The sequence below is a fragment of the Rhagoletis pomonella genome, unplaced genomic scaffold, assembly GCF_013731165.1.
Source record: "Rhagoletis pomonella isolate Grant_MI unplaced genomic scaffold, Rhpom_1.0 Rhpom_scaffold_00003, whole genome shotgun sequence".
Taxonomy (NCBI): Eukaryota; Metazoa; Arthropoda; class Insecta; order Diptera; family Tephritidae; genus Rhagoletis; species Rhagoletis pomonella.
In genome coordinates this window covers 93,293,452-93,303,511 of record NW_023458557.1, presented here as the reverse complement: position 1 = coordinate 93,303,511, position 10,060 = coordinate 93,293,452, and the positions used below count along the sequence as shown (strand labels likewise).

The following is a 10,060-nucleotide window of genomic DNA, read 5'->3' as shown; positions in this document are numbered from 1 at the left end:
TTTTTAGTCAAAAACTTGGTGCAATACAGCAATTTCTATAGCAAAATTTCAACAAATCATTTTTCGTGATTGCGACAAAGAAAAATATTTGGGTATTCACACAATTGGGATACGATTTGCGCTAAATTTCGGCAAATACTCAATCGTATGACACTGCATTTAAACTTGTATTTATACGGATGTTGTTAAAGAATGAACTATAAAAAACTAACCAAAATTAAATAACAACAAAAATAACGAAAAAAATCTTGGCTACGGCCCTGATGACATTTACCATTTTTTGCAAAAACTCCCAAATTAATTTGTAGTTTTTACTTTTTGGACTAATACTTTTGGACCTGTAAGTTCCCACGAAGGATTTCGAAAACAGCACGAAATATTCCAAAAAAATCCAGAAAGCACGAAGTCTTTTCGAAAGTCTCAAAAATTTCCAAATATTCCCGAAAAATCCGGCAAAAATTCCGAAAACTCTTACACGAAGTACACCAAAAAGTCACAAAAAAAAAAACCAAACGCAAAATGCCTTAAAAAAAAACTCGAAAAAAGAAAATAAATTAAAGTCCAAAAAAAAAGTTTCCGAAAAAATCCCGAAAAATAAATAACGGCAAATTCCGAAAACTCTCGACTATTTTTTTTTGTTTTAATGACCTACAGTTATTGATTAGTCTTGAAGGTTCTGAAATATTTCCAAAGTTCCCGATTAAATCCCGAAAGCTACCAAAAAATAAAACATAAAGTGTAACGAGGAGCACCGAAGAAATTCCAAAAGTGAAACATAAAGAACCCCAAAAAGATCTGAAAAATAATAAGTGATCTCTTGAAAATTCACTGATAGTGAATCTAAAAAAAAAAACGGTACAACATTTTCACTTTTTATTTTATTTCAAAATCTTAAAAAAAGGCCTAGTCATAGTCTCTGGGCAGCAAACGTCTGATTAATTCTTCGCTGTGCAACTTAATTCATCATTTAGTCCATTCTGCCGTTTTAAACTCCGACTTAAGAAAGATCATGGCGTTCCATAAGTGAGTTCAAGTAACTTAATGCGATGGAGTTTTTTCAAAATAAGTTTCCTTTCGAAGATAAATTTCCAAAAATTGCGCAAAGCTTTCGCTAAGTCAAAGCTTTTTGAAGATTTCGAGGATTATACATTTTTGTTTGTAAAAACAATTTCGCAATACTTCAAACGAGAAGCAGCTAAATGCCCATAAACCATTTCTAAGCCACCGAAGGCTACTCAAATTTCAGCAACCAAACACAAAATGCAAAAACCAGAAGAAAAAAGTATATATAAAGAATATTAACAACCAGTAAAACGAAAGACAAAAGGCACAAACTCGTGCACATCGCACAGCTAAAGAAAGCCAACGTCAAGCTATCGCCAACAACTGACCTCTGCTTTCAAACCATTTGCTTTATTTTTATTTTTATTTTTATTTTCGCTGCCATATTGTTACTGCTAACCTTTGAAAGCAACAACAAAAGCAATAAGGCAGCACATAACAGCATTGTGCAGTCATCGAAGCAGCAGCAGCAGCAACTCGGCCAATCGATTTCTTTTACCTTCGCTTGCTTACATTAACCACAGATGAATCTCTGCCTTTTCTTTTGTTCCTGCCACTTCTTCTTTAGGCTTTTTTCTTATTCTACATTTTTGCGAATCTGCTTTTAGCATCTTTTCATTATCAATATTTGCCGCTGCCGTTGTTGCCACTGTGCTCAATTGCGGTCATACGCGGGCCTCCTTCATACATACAGGCTGAGAAAGAAGATTTGTGGAGTTCGTTGAGAGAGACCTGCTACCGATTTGGTTGCTTTTGTTTTTGTCATATTTTTTTAACGATCCTTTGCAGTGTGATTTGTCTGCTGATTGAATGTGTCCGCGACTGCATGCAATTCTTTTGCTTCTGCTAAACTCGAATTTTCGCTGCGCTATTTATGGCTTGCATGAAATGGCTAAATTTTTGCACGACAGCATTGCTTGGGTAACTAGTGATGTGATTTTGAGTAAATATTTTCCAAACTAAATTGATTGTTTTTAAAGAAAAGAACATGTAAAAATTACCAAAGCTCTCCTTTCTATTTCAAATAATTCTTTGTATTCTATTTTTTACAGGAACATATTCTGAACACGAATACTTGAATATTTGCATATGCCTGAGATTTTTTATATATATAATTTTTTTAAGCTAGTTTGTATGTTTAAATTTTCATGCTTTTTTCCGCATTTGTCTTCAAATTCATGCTCCTTACGCTCCAATTATTTCTTGTTGTGGTTGTGTTTTTTTTTTTTTGTTTTTTTTTTTTGTGTAAAGGAAAATGAACTGGCAAAGTGAGTATTTACGTGTCCCTTGCTGTGCTGGCGCTACTTGCCTGTTGTCGTTGTTGTTGCTGCTGTTTTTGTTGCTAGTTGTTACTTCCAACTGGCAGTCTTTAATTTGGGTACTTTCTTGATTTGTTGCTATTTGTTTCTTACAGATTTTTGTTATATTTTTTTTTTTTTTAGTTTCACTATACATACTTAATGTAATTTTTCTCTGACTTTTTATTTTTTGCTGTCACTGCTGCAAACTGGTTTTAACAGTTGACTTAAAATTGCTGCCAGCAATGTTGTTAGTAGCTTTTGCCTTCGTTTTTTTTATATTTGTAGTAGCGCGTGCATGTTGTACTCGTATTTGCTTATGGCAATGGCTGCTTTAAATTTTGTACCCTTTTCGCCTTGGTTTTTGCTTGGTTTTACCTTTTTACTTAGGGTTTATTTACTAATTTAGTTTCAGGCCGCTGGTCTGTAGCCATTGTTTGTGTCCTTCTTATTTTAAAGTTTAACTGAAAGTTTAAGTCAGTTCATGCTTATGTACCTGCCTACTTACATATGTATGTATGTATGTATGTAGATAAGTATGCTCCCTTTTGTTTGCTCATAAGTGTTTTCGATTTGACGCTTAACCCTTCATTTATTTTCCAATTCTTAGGCTAAAGCAAATGTGTGAGTGAATGTGAATATCTATAACTGCCATTTGTTGTTGCTGTTAGTCGCTATTTGTTGATTAATAATATGTATTGGTAAAACATAAAATATATTCTCTTCTTCAGGGACATGACCTCTCAAGTTCGAAAAGTGCTAGTATTTGAAGTTTTATTCTCACGTGTCTTGGAGACAAGCGAAGCGCATTTTGTTCAAGTTTAAAGTTTTGTAAAATAAAAAAAATAAAAGACTTATTTTATTTAAATTAAAAAAAAATAACTAAAAAAGTTCAGATTCCAGACATACTCAGTAGCTGCGTGAAATTTTTTAATTTTTTTTTAATGAAAAAATAATAATTATGTATTGTTGCTTTTTTTTAATGCGTAGATTTTTTTAATTAGTAAAATTTGTTTTATGTTGTTTACACAAATAAATTCGCAAATTGCCCTAAAAACACAACAAAATTAAAAAAAATGCGCGGAAAAAAATTAAAAAAATAAAATTTTTCCTATGTATCTTTTGTTGTTAAAAATTATTATTTTTGTTTTATTTTATTATTTAACTAAGTTTAAAAAAGGTATTTGCTACTAGCACTCCCCAATTATTGTAAGGCAATGATTGATCACATTTTTCTATGTAATAAGTAGTAAGTAGTAAGTTTAAATATTATACAAATATATTTTTGAATCCTCACTTTAAAATTTTGGAAATTTCGCTCGTGGATTTTATTTAGTTTGCTTATTTAAGTAGGTGCAACATTTTCTTTGAGCTTTTTTGATACTCTTAAATATTTTCTCAAATAGAACAGTCTAAAATTTTGTTGTATTTATTTTAAAAATATCCTAAAAAATTTAAAAAAGCTGCTCTAATTTTAATGCAGAAGAAACTTAAAAAAAGTTACCCGAACATATTTTTCTACTAATTGGAAAAAGGCAGCATTTTGTTTGAAAAATAAAAAATAAATTTTTCCTATTTCAGTTTTTAATTTTTATAATTTTATTTTTATTTTATTCTGCAAAGTTTTAAAATTACGTACATAAATTTGAAAATTTTTGGAATTTTTCTTAAATTTTTATTTCAATTTGGTTTTTGGAATTTTCTTTGGTTTACTTATTTAGTTCAATTGATTTTTAAGCTGGATATATGTATGTATGTATTTGTCAACTTTTTCTTCACTAGTTTTTAAATTTTTCTATTTCAGTGTAAAAACTTAAAAAAACTACGTAATTAACAAATCTTTGTGGTACTTATGTAAATGTTTTATTTTATATTATTTAGTTAAGTAAAAAATTATATAAATAAATTGGTCGGAATTTTTAATATATTTTCGAAATTCTTTACCTTCTTACTCAAGATAGAATAGCTTCTAATTTTTTTATTTTTTCAGATTTTTTAAATATGTACATTCATTATTCCCAAAGTTTCTTTGAATAGTATTTAACCAGGATTAAAGACTTTAAAAGCCTCACACAGGTACGCATACTGAGATCGCATTAAGGCTGTAAAAGATGCCAGTTTATGACGCAAGAAATTATGATTTTCTAGGAGATTGGTACATTTGCATTTCTGCAAAGCAAAACCGTGCGGTATTACATATAAATTTGTGCACTAAGATCTTTTTAACTTTAATTAAGGAGCTTGAATTCATCTTGGCTAAACTGTATTACGCACTAATTATCAGAACAAAGAAGGTATTTAAAGTCGCAATTATTTTGCTCTAGAAGTCAATTAACATACATTCATATATATGTACATAAATATGTGAGAACTGTACTGTTGCTTTGAAATATAATCCTTTAGTAAAACAACATCCCCACACCCACAATTACTTACTTACATACATATGTATATTGGCATAAGTAAATACAAACAAGTTAATGCTGGCTGGTGTGAAAGTCTCATTCAATAAACAAAAACAAAATATATGTATGTGTACAAAGTATTAAATGATTATTGGCATATTTTGCACTCTGTCTCGCTCTTTTCATATTCTCCGCAAAAGCTGCTAAATTTCAATTTAAAAATCACTTGCTATTCATTCGAATGGACAACTGTGAAAGTTTATCATTTTATTTATGCAAACCGGTAAATTTATAGAGACTTTAAGCGTTTGTTTTATTTTGCGTGTATGTATGTAGATATGTAAATGCATGCTTACATATAAAAAATCCTATATTAATATGTATGTTTTACGTAGTTATATTATTGAATACCTATAGCTTGTTCGTAAATTTTCGCCAATATTCTTTTGTGGATATGTTAATTTTTGCATATTTTATGGATCCTGTCACTTTGAGACAAAAAAAAAAAAAAAAAAAAAGAATTACTGAAAACGTAAAAATTGTCGCGTAGCTCAGTTGCTTACTTATATTATTTATAAATAAAATGCTGCTTTCATTTGTTGTTTATCTCTTTTTGTAGCATTATAAAGCGCTTTAGTTTTTAGCCGCTTCTTTTGTTAGCTTACAATTAGGCATATAGGAGAAATCCGTTCGCTTTTGTCATCTCTATAAAAAGCAAATGTGTTATTGGTGGGATTATATGACTTCTACTGTGACCTTAAACTAATGTGCTAGAATTTGAAGCAATTAAGTAATATGGGTTCAGTACGGGGTTCTTTGTGTGCGTACCCAACAAAGTTAAACCACCCTAGCCCAAGCCAACCTTCCTGCTACCTTTCGTAAAAAAGCTAAAAGTCCCAGAATTCTACATCTATTATAGAGAGTTCTAAAAAAGTGTTGTTCTACAGAAAATAGAAGCAGATTTCAGTTGTAGCAGCTGTTCAGGACTATTTAGGAAATGCTCAGGAGGAAAAATTGGTTTGACCTCGCATAGGCCAGATACTCACAGCGTTCGTTAAGCTCAACTAATGGTAGGCCTAGAAAACGAGCTGTTTTGACGGCGTCCTACTAAAGGGGAAGAGATGTTTGTTGAGTGATTTTAAGGTGGGAATTGAAGAAGTGGTTATTGTGATTCAGATGTAGGACATACGTTAGGGTCGAAACTGGATAATTAGAAGTTTAACCTGTTCAAGTATCTAGCCCGTAGTTGCGGCATTCACGGCGCGAGAGTCGGTGAATTTGGTGGTAGCTTCTCTGTCTCTTTAACCGACGTTCTTTACACTGCCAGCTCCAGTTGTTGCCGTATGTAGTCCTCTATCATCCCGTCGTTCAACGCCTTTTGACATGCCTAAAAGGGAAATTCTGCGCCTAGCAAGTGCCTAATCGGTTGATCACATCAGTAGCAGCCGACCAGGAGCCGCTTGCCGTGTCAGAGCGTAGGCCACAATAGTCTGCGATCACCAGTACTGGTTTGATTTTTTTTTACAAGTGTGGGGTTCTCTCATCAATCTTAATTTTTTCTAGATAAATCATTCCCAAAACAGTTTCCTGCAATATACGCCTAGTTCGGGCATACTAAGAAAATTTTTGATCGAATTTTGAGTGCATGGTATAAGAACATAAAGCATTGATTGGAGCTAACTTAAAAAAGTAAGTATTTTTTAAGCTTTATAAGCTTCGTCACAATTCAGCAGCCTGACTGACTGACTGTTTCCACAGACCAACATAAGTTTCAAGACTTTCAAATTTGTTAATGTTTTCTCAGTTTGGAGGAATGTTCACAATAAATTTTTATATGGAAGAAATCAGTAACTTCTTCCAAAAAAAAAAAAAATAAATCTAAAAAATCAACGGTAATTGTTAGCAATTTGAAACTTGTACTCTATTGTACTTGCATTTTTGTTGAGATTTTTTTTTTTTAATATTGCACAAAGTTTGAAACTTGGATTTTCATGTTTTTTTTTTTTTTTAGAAGAAACTATATTTTTATAAAAAAAAAAACAAAATGAAATATAAAAAAAAATAATATGTTAAAACTTGGCAAAATGTGGTGCAGCTATAATTTTTTCGACCACTGTATATTAGGAGTAATAACCGGCTAGCAGCTAAAAAAAAGTCTCAATCTTAAATTGGTCACAGGGAAATAAGTAAGTGATTTGTATGCAAGAAATCATTTTAGACTAGAGATGACAGATCGAAACACAATAAAATTTTAATCGATTCGAATCGAATTGAAAATAAATAATCTATGCAAGAAGAAGTTGTCAAAACATAAACCGATCTCCCAAGATCGATTCATATATGTATTTTGTCAAATAACGTTTTTTACTTAATTTTTATAAAGAAAAAAATATTGCGGGCTGACCAACACTAAAATCACGAAAATTTATTGTAAGTAATTTTTAAAACATGTACTTATTGCTATCCAAATGCTATCAGGTAGCTGACAATCCGTAATTACTTTTGAAATAACATGAATGTGAGATTTTTAATTTTTTCATTTTTGCGTTCCCTTATTTTATATTTTACTCTTAAGAAAAAAATTTGGGAGTAAATTGTAATTTTGAACATATTTTTTTTGTTTATGGAAGAAAATGTGCATAAAAAATCGCCAAAAATCAAAGTTAAGTCCTAGCATCTTTAAATTCAATGGACTACTCACATTTATTTATATAGAGTTATTTTCAAGAAGCTTTCCTGAAGTGCGGAAATAGAGAGAAAGGCAGGTCACTAAATTCTTTGGTCTTTGTTAATTTTTTGTACTAGCCTCAAATTCACAATTTTTTTTTTTAATTTTATAGATTTCATTAAAATGCATCGAATGAGGAAAAATCGAATGTCGATTCCCAATTTTTTTTACATCGAATCAAAGATCGAATCGGAGCTAAAAAGCTACAAAAAATCGAATCGAAAAAAATCGATTTGAATATAGGCATTTCTATTTTAGATCCGTCGCTTGGCTCCATTATTAAACTTTTTAATATTTCAACCCACAATTCAAACACACATTCATTCGTAATTCACAAGTATTGTCCTATGACCGTAGCAATAAAAAATGCAATCCAACCCAAACTTACCTTTTTAAAAACGTTGCAGCCTAACTCCTTGCTATTAGCGAGTTGACGATAAAAATCTGCAAAACCTTTTCTTTGCTCACAAACGAATTCTACACAAAATTGTGTCACCGATCATGTTTTATTCAATACCATACAACTTAAAGCAGTTTCACAAAAAAAAAAAAGGCCATTAAACACACAATTTCGCCCACTGTCTCTCACACTTTTTCCTGCGACTATGCGTCCGAAACTTTGTTATTCAATTTGCCTTCGTTGTTGTTTTTCCTGCTACGTTTTTTCCTTTGCTGAATTTCTAGAATTTTTCATGTAACGGCTTTTCCACGTACTTTTTTTCGCACTTTAAATGCCGCCAATTGCGCTTTTTTGTTGCAGTCGTAATTCTGTTTTTTGTGTTGTCCTTTTTTTGTAGTTTTTCGTCGTTGGTTTGCCAAGTTTGCCAATGCTGGTTTTGTTACCACTTTTTATGGTTTGTTGCTGTTGCATTTGTTGTTGTTGTTGTTGTTGTTGTTGTTGCTGTTACAGTCGCGCAGTTCGCTAATATATGTGTGTATTTTAACGATTTTTATAGCCAATAATAAACCAAATACACGCGAAACAAAGACAAAAACGTGCTGAGAGTTGCGGCGGATTGCAGCTGCAATGCTGGGCGCGAACAAGAAGAAGAAGAAGAAGAAGAAGTAGCAGCAGCAACCAACACCAATGCCAAACTACTAAGGCACTTCTTCAACGACGACAGATGGAGTTAAAAAAGTAGGAAATGCAGCAGGCGAATTGCGCACGCAAAAAAGTGGTTTGAGTTTGTTGATGTTGTTGTTTTATGTGTTGCACTTTTTGTTGTTATTGTCTTACTATACATACAATCAAGGGGCGGCGTAGTGCGCGGCGGCGGCGGCGGCGGCGGCGGCCGCGTCAAAAACACAGTCGGACATTTAAGTCTTGTATCAAAAGGAAACTCGTTTGAATGCGTTTTGTTATTGGCTACTTTTTGTTATTTTTCGTTGTATGAATTTGTTGTTGCAATAGCATTTGTTTGGCAGTCACAAATTTAAGCAGTTGAATTTTTTCGTTTTTCTTACTCGCTGCTGCTTAGCAGTTGTTTCTCATCGTTTGCATTAATTAAAATAAACAGAAATATTTGAAATTTTTTCAAAATGTTATTCATATTCACAACAAATTGTGTGCCCCTAGCGTTTGGGAGACTGAAATAATTTATTTATTTTTTATTTATTTATTCAACAATCGCCCTCTTCTGCTCGTCTAATTTATATAGACTTATAGAATTTCACAAATTTTCTTTCGCACAGTTACGAGTACATACATATTTCCATAAATTTAATTTTTTCTTCACATTTTTTGCGCACAGCATTCCATTTGTAAATTTAGAATTTCACAAAAAAAAAAAAACAAATCGGTTTTTTTTGCCAACTGGTCTTCATTTTCAATTCATTCTATGTACTTCTGTGGACACACACTCCATCCACACATAGCGTTTTTAGGCAACTAAATGCTTGACTTTTCATTCTCTTCACCGTTGCTTTTCTTCCGTATCGTCTTACCAACTCGGCCAACAGTCGTCGAAGAACTGAAATGTCTCGCACAAAGCTAAGTTGAAACCCGAGAAACAATACATGCGCGTGTATGTGAACGTATGTATATACATACGTATGCATATGTAATGCAAGCGCATTTCAATGTATGTATGTTTGTCTTACCAGCTGGCTCAAGTGCTATTTTCTGATTGTGTCTGGTTGTTGTTGTTGTTGTCTATACCTTTGTGGCTGCAGCACGCGTATATCTTTTCGAGCAGCATGCAATGTACAATTTACAGAGATACACACACGCACACATACATACATACTCGTACAAGTATGCCAACCAGAAATCTCACCTGTGTGCCGTATCCGTCAGTTGCAGTTAGCTCAGTTAGCGCTCAGCTGCTCAACAACTTGTACTCAGGTAAATTTTCCTCGCTCAGCGTCTTCGTATTTGTCCTATACAGGCTACATACAGTGACGCTCACCTAAATAGCACACTTTTATTTTTTTACAATATTCACAATATTTTACGCGATAAATTTTTTTGGTGAATTTTTTTTTTTATGTAGTAGATTCTATAACATAAGCTATATAAGTCAAGGTTTAAAATTTTCAAAAAAATTTCATAACAATTTTAAATTTTT

At 32.2% G+C, this 10,060-nt stretch overlaps 1 protein-coding gene across 1 annotated transcript in view; it reads right to left on the bottom strand.

The window, feature by feature from the left end:
• Positions 1-8,778, bottom strand: part of LOC118735819 (platelet binding protein GspB-like) — a 126,824-nt gene extending 118,046 nt beyond the window's left edge. The window contains exon 1 of the mRNA XM_036465790.1: positions 7,882-8,778. The gene's annotated coding sequence lies outside the window, so the exon portion shown is untranslated. The remainder of the gene's footprint in view (positions 1-7,881) is intronic.
• Positions 8,779-10,060: the final 1,282 nt, after the last annotated feature.